The 12,407-nt window shown below is 40.1% G+C and overlaps 1 pseudogene; it reads right to left on the reverse strand.

Moving 5' to 3' along the window:
• Nucleotides 1-8,942: 8,942 nt before the first annotated feature.
• LOC143690445 (translation initiation factor eIF2B subunit gamma pseudogene) lies at nt 8,943-9,663 on the reverse strand (annotated as a pseudogene).
• Nucleotides 9,664-12,407: the final 2,744 nt, after the last annotated feature.

Here is a 12,407-nt window from a genome sequence, read left to right on the forward strand (position 1 = left end):
AAACCACTATGTTCATTAACAGTATTCTATTTGTGTATCTGTCATAATTTTAATCTAATCATGACAGAACATCAAGCAAATCTAAACTGAGGGACCTTCTAGAAAATGACAAACCTGTATTTTTAAAAAAGAGACTAAAGAGACATAGCAACTAAATGCGATGAGTGTATGAATTATATCTTGGGCTAGAGAAAATGTGCTATAATAGACATTATTGGGGTAATTGACAAAATCTGAATATTCTACTGCAGGTTAAGTTTCTGGATTTTGATAATTGTCTTATAGTTATATTAGAGCATGTCCTTAGTTTTGGAAAGAACGCATATACATATTTGAGGGTAAAGAAGCATGATATTTATATATTACTCTCAAATGGTTCAGACACTGAGAGAGAGTCTTTGTATAGATGACATACCATGGATATGAACCTTGCAGACATCATATTGAGTGAAGTAAGCTCGACACAGAGGACACATATTGTATGATCTCACTTATATGCAGTAACTACAAATGGAGGGTCCTAAGAGACATTTGAAAAGGCTTCTCAGTTGATACTGCAGGACTGAGTGACCAGTGGACCAATTTCATGATGCTACCTTGCTTCCTTATATTGGCTCTCCTTTCTTCCTTGCTTTGCTCCTCTCCTCCCTCTCTTCTGTTCCCTGATATTGCAATCCCCAGTGAAGTACTTATACTGGGAACCTAAGCTAAAACAGGCCCCATTGAGAATGTAACTTTTATGGAAATTCATTGAGCCTTTGTAATTAACTGAGATGCAATATTGTTGACCCTCATTTCATGGTTGAGGAAACTGAGGCTTGGGGAGGTGACATAACTTGTCCAAGATCACAGTTTGTAAGTGGTAGAACCCAGTTAGTCTGACTCCTGGGCTCCCTCGCTGAGCCTTTGCACTCTTCTGCCTCCTTTCTCCCATTTTATTTATTAATACCATTTTGAATGTCTATCAGCTATGTCAACAGGAATCTAAGAGAGAGTTTAGTCTATATTTGGGTCTCAAGTGCTGAGGGCAGATTAATAATGAGGATCAGAGTGTGGAAGTAATTATCTTATTGTATCAGTCAAGACAGGGTAAGTTTTGCTGCACTAACAAACAATCCCCAAAGTTCAGTAGCTTAAAACAAGAATTAGTGTTTGCTCATGTTACAACTCCCCTTTAGGGCAGGTGTGGCCTCTTCCCTTGTATTATTCTGTAATCCAGGCTGATGGAATAGCCATCATCCAGAGCATGCTGGCTGTCATGGCTGAGGAAAAGAACATTCTGGATGCTCTCACTCCAGCAACTAAATGTTCTGCACGGAAGTTACATATATTACCTTCTGTTCACAGCTCATTGGCCCGGATTAACCTATTCAATTTCAAGGATCAAGAAAACAATCTCAATCTGTGACCAGAAGGTGGAGAGTCAGAAATATTTGTTGATCAGCACTAAAAGCTATCACATTTATGAGAAAAAAAAACAAAAGGAAATGAAACTCAGTTGCCAGAGGCAAGTTCTCCACGGTTAGCTGCCTGTCCTCATTTACAATTTTCTCTCAAAGATGAGGGTTACAGTACTCCTTTAGATTTGTGCTATATATTTTTTTTATTTAATACCTTCTTATTTTAAGCTAGTATTACCAGTGTTTTCCTTAAAATGCCTTTTCAGATTACATTTTATTTTGAGAAGAATAGCAATGGCATTCAGTCTTAAATACACAGCTTTCAATACTGCTAAAATAAATGATGACACTCTTTTTTAACCTCAAAATAGCTACATCTTAATAATAGCTTTATTTGTATATCCCCTTTTCCCCAAGGACACTGACAATTTTTACAGTACTCAAATGTATTTCACACAACGTAAAAGAGCTATCGCTAGCTATGTGGTTAGTGTGAAGCATTGCCAGAATGAGGAAGAGGTTGGAGATAAGGAAAAATGTGTAGTAATCTCATCGCCAGGCAATGAGTGATTGGATTAAAGCAATGGTGGTGGGAAAGCAGCAGAGAGAATAGATTTGGAGCTATGGGGAAATAGAATCTACTCACTCCTTGGTCTGGTGGTTATGGGGAGAGGTGAGTAGGAGGCAGAGAAGAGGAGGCCCAGGTGATGGGCTCAGGCAGCTGGGTGCTTACTGGCGCCATTCACGGAGAGAATCCCCAAGGGGTGCGTGCGTGTGTGTGTGGGCGTGTGGCGGTGCAGTGGACCGGTCGCTGAGAGGCAGGTGATGAGCTAATTATTTGGGTCCGGGGTTCAGCAGAAAGTTTCATTTATTTAACAAATCTTCACTGAGTTTGCCACATGCAGCTAGAGATGTGACAATCCGATGATGATTCCTTTGATGGTATTTAAAGCCAAGGGGCAGAGGAGATCACCTTAGGACTGCAGGTGGGCTGAAGGGAGAGTCCCCTCTCCGGCATCTGCAACCTCTCTGCTTCCACCGGATGCTTCCTTGTAGTCATGGGCTCTGTTCTTATATTTCCCACCTTTGAAAACCTCTCTGAACCCTAGCTTATTCTGCCCTCTCCCACCTGGCTTCTGCCCATGCCCCTCCCTTCTGATAGCTTTTGCTAAGGCACCAGCAATTTCCACGTTGCCACTTCCAACGACACTTCCATTTTCAACTCTTCCAATGGTAGGGCAGTGTCCCCTTAGGTCTGTGTTCTGTTTCTTCCCGGGGCTTAAATTGGGGAGAATGTCTCTTTGCCCCCTCTCTGTCCCTTGCTGTGTTCCTTCTCTGGGCACTGAAGACATCCAGCTCGTATTTCTGCACTCCAAGCCTCTATAGGAAATCACCTATTTCAGCTCTTGCTTGCAACCTCTCTCGCCCTAGTTTGGGGGCCTGGGACTGTCGGTTGCACCCTAGCTGTTCTTTTCCTCCTCTATCTCATCCCCTTCCCAAAACCTCAGTCTCAAAGAGTGGGCATAAACCACCTTAGAGAATGTCAGTTCAGTGCAAATCCTCATGCAAATAGCTGCAACATGCTTGAATGTCTGTTTTGCAAAATAAAAAAGCTTTTGAGGCGGGGAGAGGGATAAAAAAATACATGTGTACCATAGAAATAATTCATAAAAAATATAAAAACGTATAAAAAATAAGATTTCCAGTAATATTTACTTAGGGGTAATCACTGCTAATATCTTCAATAACTTCCTCTCCCTGCCCCCACTTTGGTCTATGTTTCAGACACATATTTTATTCAAAAATAAAATCTTAGTATATATGGAGGTTTTTTTAAAAGGTCAGTTAGGGTATTTTCCCATTGCTCATAAATACAGATGGACATAATTTTTAGTGGAATATAGCATTCCATTGGATGGGTTATGCTACTTTAATCAGTTCTTTATTGATAAACTACTCTGTAGCTTCCAATTTTTTAATATTATAAAAAATGCTGTGGGTAAGCAGCCTTAACATAGATGCTTGTGTGTTTATCCTATTAGTTCCTTAAGGAAATACTCCTGAAAATTAACCAGAATCAAAGTGTATGCACCTTATACAATTTAATACATATTGCAAAAAGACCCTTTGGTTAGATTCTACCTATTCACACTCCTGACAGCAATGTATGGGCGTGCCTGTATCAGCATATTCCTGATGTATCCTAGGTGTTAACAGACTTTTAAAATCTTTGTCAAATCATGGGAGTGATGATGTCTTCTTGACCAAAAGGGGGTAAAGAAGTGGAACAAAATAAAGTTTCAGTGGATCAGAGATCTCACCGTTGTGAGGTCATTCGGAGGTTACTCTTATGTAAGCTTCAGCCAGATATTGCAAATTGCCACAGTATGCCAAGCCCCAACCAACAGTATTCCTGAAAACCCTAAAAAATATACTGAGCTCTATCTAAGACTCTATAAATGTTTTTCCTACCAAGTTTATTTTTCAGAAACTCAAAGCCTTCAGATTGTTCCTATGCCAGATACAGAGGTTCCAGTCTCTCTAAGAACATCAACCAGTTTCATTCCTCTACCCCATAAGGTCAACACCCCTTTTCAGCATGAAGAAGTTAAAATGGTCATTGCCCAGATAGCCCTGAAGATTGAGAAAGAAGAGTTGTAACTGTGAAATTAGGATTTAACAAATGGTTATGACTTCTGACTCATTATGTATCTATTTCTTTTCAGTTTCTAGTGTATGTATGTATGCATCTATTTCTTTTCAGTTTCTAGTGTATATCTAGAAGGGAATACTGGAAATTGTTGAGCTGTGATAATGATCTATGATAATGACTGTATAGCTACATAGCAAAAAATAAATAAAAAGTCAGTAGCCTGTGTTTGTATGGATCTACTTCTGGATGCTTTATTCTGTTCCATTGATCTATATATCTATCTGTGACAATACTACACTGTCTTTAACTCACCTTTATTGTAAGTCTTTAAATTGGATAGAATGCAATATTAAGGATCAATAAGGGGAGAGTGGGATAGGCACTATGGGATGTTTGGGGTTTTCTTTTTATTTATTTTCCTGGAGTAATGCAAATGTTTGAAGATTGCCCTTGGTGATGAATACACAACCATGTGAACCATTGATCGTGGACTTTGGATGGATTGTATAGCGTATGAATATATCTCAATACAATTGCATTTGAACAAAAAAATCTTTGCCAATATGATCAGTGAAGACATATTCTATTGGCTTTGATTTACATTTATTTGATTATTTTGAAGCTGAACAGATGTGTATTGATCATTCATATCTCTATTTTCCCCAAACTGTCTTGGTGTTTTGTGATTGCCCAGTTTTCTATTGGAGTGTTTGTATTAAAACTCTTAATACATTAAGACAGGGTGACAGTAATGACTAGAGTTACTATTTTGAGTGCAAGTGACTTCTGAACTACTGATGATCAAATCTCTTTCATCAGAACCATCTGGTGTATTTGACAAAATATGGCATCTGGGCGTCTGCCTGGAGCTATAGAATCCTAGCCTCTGGTGAGGAAGCCTCAGAAACAGTATTTTTAGCTCCTCCAGGTGTTGCCTCTCAGGGGCTGAAGAGGCCTGCCCCTTTAACGGGGTTTAAGTCACTTGAATTACCCACTAGCAACCATCAGGTCTGTAGCTCTTACTCAGGAAGGAGAACTGTGCTTCTGGAAAGGGAACTCACGAATCTCAGATGACTTTACCTGACTAATACACTAATCTTGTTAATGTTAGTCTTGTTCATCATTGTAACTGTACAAGTGCACTGGCAGGTATAAGGGCTTTAAAAATGTTGGTTGGATTAATAAATTCTCCCCTTTTCATTGCTTTTTAGAAGTCCTGCTTTTCAAGTGTAAACCAGCCTTCTTATTGCCAGTTTGAATTGCACAGTTTAATTTCTCAGACCAGCAAAACTCTTTGTGGGCTGGGTAGAGAAAATTGTTTTAATTTAAAATGTGTTCTTCTGAGCTCAGATTACAAAAGGAAGAAAGAAGGAGCTACACATAATAAGAGACACTGAGTCCTCATAGTTGAAGGACTCCAGGAGCAGTTCCGGTCCCTCTCTTTGCATGTGCTCAATGGAGGTTTGTTGAAAGGGACTGAGGCAGGTAGAAAGGCAGGAAGGAAACTTGTAAGCACATTAAGGGTCAGGTAACTGTGCTACCCAATTTCTGCTGTGATTATAACAAGACAGTATTTTTTAAAAAAGATTATTTATTTTTTAAACTTTTTTAAAATTTTATAGTATAACATATATGCAAAGCAAAGAAATAAAAAGGCAATAGTTTTTAAAGTACACTTCAACAAGTAGTTACAGGACAGATCCCAGAGTTTGTCATGGGCTACTATACTATCCTCTCATATTTTTCCTTCTAGGTGCTCCAGAATATAGGAGGCTAGAGTGCTTAAATACTTTATCATCATAATCGACCTTTTTTCTTCTTCTTTTCTTTTGGAAAAAAATAGCATATATACAAAAAGCTATACATTTCAAAGCACAGCACCACAATTAGTTGTAGAACATATTTCAGAGTTTGACATGGGTTTCAATTTCACAATTTTAGATTTTTTACTTCTAGATGCTCTGAAATACTGGAGACTAAAAGAGGTATCAATTTAATGATTCACCATTCATAGTCATTTGTTAAATCCTATCTTCTCTGTATAACTCCACCATCACCTTTGATCTTTCCATCCCTCTCTTTAGGGGTATTTGGGCTATGGCAGTTCTAAATTTTTCATATTGGAAGGGTCTGTCACTCATATGGGGTAGGGAGATGAAACTATCTGATGTTCTGGAGAGGCTGGGCAAGGTTTCAGGACTTATCTGTAAAGGGGATGCATTTGGAGGAAGTAGGTTTCTGGAAAGTTACTCTTCTGCATGGAACCCTTGTGGAATCTAAATTGCCCTAGGTGTTCTTTAGGATTGGCTGGAATGGTCCTAGTTGGGGGTTGGGAGGTTATGATAGGTAGCAAGGGCTATCTGAAGCTTGAGTAAGAGCAACCTCCAGAGTAGCCTCTTGGCTCTATTTGAACTCTCTCTGGCACTGATACTTTATTAATCACACTTTTTCCCCCTTTTAGTCAGGATGGAATTGTTGATCCCACAGTGCCAGGTCTGGATTCATCCCTGGGAGTCATCTCCCATATTGCCAGGGAGACTTTCATGTCTGGGTGTCATGTCCCACGTAGGGGCTAGGGCAATGATTTCACATGCAGAGTTGGGGTTAGAGAGACTGAGGCCACATCTGAGTAACAACAGAGGTCCTCCAGAAGTAACTTTAGGCATGCCTATAGGTAGTCTAAGCTTTTCTGCCACCTACATAAGCTTCACAAGAGTAAGCCTCATGATCAGGGGCATGGCCTCTTGATTTGGGTGCCCCTAAAGTTTGACATGATATCAGAGGATTCCTTGATGGTAAGGTTCAATAGTTTCATATTTTTCTCCCATTCCTCAGGGAACTTTGCTGATACTTTTTGATTATCTGATTAACATACTCCAAGATGTATCCAGACATTACAATAATTCACACAGGAGTAAAGGATCTCATTCTTATTCTGTGCTCCCTGTGTTTCAGTAGTTCTAATGCACTATACAGATGGGTTGAATTAGATTATGCACTACAGAAAATTTCAGATCCAGATCAAATAAAGCTTTCTTCCATTGGTCTCAAAGAGTATGTGTGGTTCTAAAACATAGCCAGTGTCTTCCTTACTCTATGTTCTAAATTACTTTAACCCCAACCTGTTTGGCTTCATTCTTATCTCTAAATATCAGGTTATATATATAAAACAGCCTTTCAAAATCCAGAAATAATGATCACTACTCTGGTCTTAATGTGCCCGCTCTAAAAGCTTACAATCTAGGTCCCTGTTTTCTTATAAGCATTTTCTAAAAGTGACCATACCATTCTTGTCCTTTTGTTTCTGCTTATTTTGTCTCACCAAATGTCCCACATGTTCATTCACATCACTGCATGCCTCATGACTTTGTTCCTTTTTGTAGCAGCACAACCTTTGTTCATAAGTATACACCATCGTTCACCAATCTACTTCTCTGTCAGTGCATCCTTCAGCCACCTGCATTCATCGGGCATCATGTAGAGGGCCCAAAGTCACAGTCCATCAACATTCTCAATTTTAGATAATTTCATTGTTCCCAAGAGAAAGAAAACCAATAAACACAGTCTCGCCAAATAGGAAATCTAAACTTCCTCTTAACTCTTGTCCCTTCCCCACTATTTACCTCTGCTGTGGCTGTGGTAGTGCTGATGATTTCCTTTTGAATATAGCTCATAGCATGCAACAGCAGTTTTCCCCATTTCCTGAATTTAAATACTCTTTATACCAGAATCATATCTTTGAAGTAATTCTTGCAAAGACTAATTCATATTTCTAGTGTTAACCAGTGGGATACACAGGTCTATACATCCCCTTTCAATCTTGTTCATCTTCACTATGGTAATATTACTTATAGACCCACTAGAGAACCGCCTTCACTCCTATCTATTCCCTTACATTGGAGTTCAACCTCATTAGCTAATGGTTCACCCATCTGTAGCTTCTATGTATCTCTAAGTCCCCTATATTCTGTATTATAAGTCTCTGATTATACCTTTATGCTGGTCATAAAAGTGGAATCATATAGTATCTATCCTTTTGTGTCTGGCTAACTTCACTCAGCATTATGTCCTTAAGGCTCATCCATCTTGTCATGTGCTTCAGGATGTCATTTTGTCCTACTGCTGCATAATGTTCCATCATATGTATATACCACATTTTGTTGATCCTCTCATCTGCTGATGGGCATTTGGTTTGTTTCCATCTTCTGGTGATTGTGAATAATGCTGCTATGAACATTGGCATGTAAATGTCTGTTTTTGTCGTTGCTTTCAGCTCTTCTGGGTATTTACCAAGTAGTATTATTGCTGGGTCATAGGGCAACTAGATATTTAGTTTCCTAAGGAACCATCAAACTGTCTTCCATAGTGGCAGTGCATAAGTGTCCCAGTTTCTCCACATCCTCTCCAACATTTGTAGTTTTCTGTTTGTTTAATAGCAGCCATTCTTATAGGTGTGAGATGGTATTTCATTGTAGTCTTGACCTGCATTTCCCTTATAGCCAGTGAAAATTAGCATTTCTTCATGTGTTTTTGAGCCATCTGTATTTGCGCTTCAGAAAAATGCTTACATATCTTTAGCCCATTTCATAACTGGGTTGTTTGTTCTTTTGTTGTTGAGTTGTATGATCTCTTTGTATATACAGGAAATCAAACCTTTGTTTGATATGTGATTTCCAAATAATTTCTCCTATTGAGTTGGCTGCCTCTTCACCTTTTTGACAAAATTTTTTGAAGTACAGAAGATTTGATTTTGAGTCCCCATTTATCTATTTTTTCTTCTGTTGCTTGTTCTTCAGGTGTAAAGTTTAGGATGCTACCTCCTATTACTAGGTCTTGAAGATGTTTCCCTACATTTTCTTCTAGAAGCTTTATAGTGCTAGTTCTTATATTTAGGTGTTTGATCCACTTTGAGGTGTTGTGTCTCTTAAGCTTGATTTTTCCTTTCCATTCCTATTTCCAACTAGGAAATCCACAACGTATTTTTTCAAGCAATAGAGGTGGGCATCCACAAGGCCTGTGTGGAAACTTATTCTAGAGTGTTCCTGTAGGATGGATCCCTTAAGGGCCAGCTCTTCATCCAAGTCTGCTTTATCAGCCATGATGAGCAGCCTCCTTCCTATGCTGTCCACTCCAATGAAGTCATGCTGCTCCAGTGATTTTTTTTTTCCCTTTCTGACCTGAAGTGGTTCTAAGCCATTTTTGCCTTTTCTCATTAACATGATGAGTGATGCATTGTGAGCTCTGGACAGGTCCACAACGTCTCGTAAGGCAACATCTGTTACCAGGTCACAGTTCAAGACCAGCACATCAGCCTTAAGTTTTGAATATATGTAGTACAGAGAATCTGCATGCAATTCCCTTGCCAGCCTCATCAGGAATACTCGTAATATCTGGTTTCATTTTCATCTTGAATTCCGCACAGAGAACCTTTCAGACATCCCTGGTTGTAACCACAATGACTTCTTCAAATCCAGCGCGCTCAAGCAGGTTTAGTGGGTACCAAATTAAAGGTTTGTTTCCAACTGGAAGCAGAGATTTGGGAATGCTGAAAGTCAGGTCTATCATCCGAGATCCCCCTCCAATTGCCATCACTACTGCTTGAAATTCCATTTTTACAAATCACTGTGACTTTGAGAAGATCCTTCCCTGAAACTCAGTTTCTCCATCTGCTGCACAGGGTGGTTGGCTCGGCTTCTCTCCAAATTCTCTTCTAGTTTGGGCCTGGGCTCTCCCCCTGCCACCTACTCATTTGGGCCTACGCTGACCCTGCTACCGGAGCCGGCCTCTCTCACTATAAGCTGGGCCAGGCAGCCCCCAGTGTGCTGCTCACCCCACCAGCCGCTCGAGTGCTACCTTGAGCTTAGAGGCCCTAGCATTACCTTCACAAGACAGTGTTTAATTCTGGAATTGAGGTAAAGCAAAAATCACCCACCTTTAAAGTGGGGGTGGTGAGTTTGTGGTAAATAAAACCTATAGGCATAGTTCATTATACGCCTTCATCCAATAAGGATCAAGAAAAGGACTTCTTTTTCGTGAAATAACAACTGGACTCAGAAATAGAAATGAGTTAGCATAGCAAAGGACTCAGGGATTTTGAGGAAGTTTTTCATCTCAGCTACTAGGGTTTTAGGTTTAACTATGGTTTGGATTCTTCCTTGCCTTAATTTCCATTGACTAAGTGAACAGTTCAGTAGATATCCTCTCTGCTGGGCCAGAATTTAACTAGGTTTAGTTGAGGCATCATACTCTGATGACATAAAGTATAAATTCTCCATTGGCCTATAATCTCCACCAGGACTATGGCCTTGTCTGCTTTATGCACCATTGACTCTCTAGCTGCTGCCAGTACAGTGCTTGGCACATACTAGTTCCTTAATCAATGTTCGTTGACTGAATGAGTGAGAGAATGAATTTCCATAAACGAATACAGCTTATCAAATATCAAGGCCCAGCATTAAAATGAATATTTCTGAAATTCTTCCATCACTATACACTTTTAGCAAGAGAGCTCATTTTCCGGAAAAGTAAAATCATTTCCATTTTCCTTTTGCTTCCCAGTGAATTAAATCTAAACCCCTTCCAAGTCAGGCATTGGAAGTCCTCCATGAGCCACTCTCAAGTTACCTTTCTTGGATTACTAATTGTCACCTGGCACCAGTGGTCCAGCTAAAATGTAAGGTACTCCCTATTTCAAAAAACAGACCTCCACACTTTTCTGCTATTTGAGGCTCTCTGACTAAGTCAAATTCCATCTCATCTTTTCTGAGATTACCTGTGGTGAACATTGTGGTGGCCTCTCCAATGCCTGTTCTTTCCTTTGTTGCTACCCCATTTTTCCACGTGAGAGCCACATCTTCCCTGGTTGGAAGAAGTCTAACTCCATCCCTGGGGAAAGCAGTCAGCATGATTCCAATCCTGGACACAGCTGTTGATATATGGAGGGTGTGCAGGTTTGAAAGGATTATATACCCTAGAGAAGCCATGTTTTAGTCCTGATACAATCTTGTGGGAGCAACTATTTCTTTTAAACCCTATTCAGCACTGTAGGACAGAAACTTGATTAGATTATCTCCATGGAGATGTGGCTCCACCCACTCCACATGGGTCTTGATTAATTTACTGGAATCCTTTAAAAAAGGAAGCATTTTGGAGAAAGCTTCAGAATGACGAGAGAGCCAGGAAAATTACAGAACCCATGCAGCCAGAGACAGTTGGAGATGAAGAAGGAATACGTCCCCAGGGGAGCTTCATGAAACAAGAAGCCTGGAGAGAAAGCTAGCAGATGTCACAATGTTCATCATGTGCCTTTCCAGTTGAGAGAGAAATCCTGAACTTCATCCACCTTTCTTGAGTGAAGGTAACCTCTTATTGGTGCCTTAATTTGGATGTTTTTATAGGCTTGCTCTATTTGGGACATTTTCCTGCCTTAGAACTGTAACCTTGCAATGTATTAAATTCTCCTTTTAAAAAGCCATTCCATTTCTGGTATATTGCGTTCTGGCAGCTAGCAAACTAGAATAGAGGGGTATGTGATTCAGTTCATACTGAAGGCTGAGATAGAAATGAACATTTGCTGGAGGGTTCTAGGAAAAAAAAATCTGTTATGGGTTGTATCTCCCAAAAAAGATATGTTTAAGTTCTATCCCGGGTCTCATGAATGTGTCCTTTTTGGAAGATGTGATTTCCTAAAATGAAGCCAAAGTGCATTAGAGTGGGCCCTAATCCAATATGACTGGTGTCATTCTACAAAAGGTAGAGGAGACACTGAGATTGCCAGAGAAGAAGGCCTCATGATGAAGGATTGCAGAGATTGAAGTGATGTAGCCTCAAGCCAAGGAACTCCAAGGATGGCCAGCCACAACCACAGTCTAGGAAGAAGCAAGGAAGGATTCTCCCCTCCTTACAGGTTTCAGAGGTCACACAGTCCTGCTGACACCTTCACTTCAGACTTCTAACCTCCAGAATTGCGAGGTAGTAAATTTTTGTTGTTTTAAGCCCCCTGGTTTGTGGTACTTTGTTGCAGCAGTGCAAGGAAACTGACCTCTCTTGTGAGAGAGCTTCTGGAGAACGTTCTTGCTCCTTTTCCCTAAATGAGATCAGAAGGCAGCTCTGCAAGTTGTTGGTGGCTGTCTCGGATGGATGGGGCCAACAGGATGGGGTGGGGGAGTGCACAGAGATGGAAAGAGGCTGGTCCAGAACAGTGTTCTCAGGTCCCACAAAGTCTATCTTTTGCTAGACTTTCAGAGCTGTCAGCCAGTAAATTATCTTCATTATTTAGGCCAGTTTGAGGTGGGTTTTTTTGTTGTTGTTACTGTAATTGTACTGCTCCTTTTCATAAACTGGCAGTTCAATCT

This window comes from Tamandua tetradactyla, chromosome 7 (genome assembly GCF_023851605.1).
Source record: "Tamandua tetradactyla isolate mTamTet1 chromosome 7, mTamTet1.pri, whole genome shotgun sequence".
Classification (NCBI taxonomy): Eukaryota; Metazoa; Chordata; class Mammalia; order Pilosa; family Myrmecophagidae; genus Tamandua; species Tamandua tetradactyla.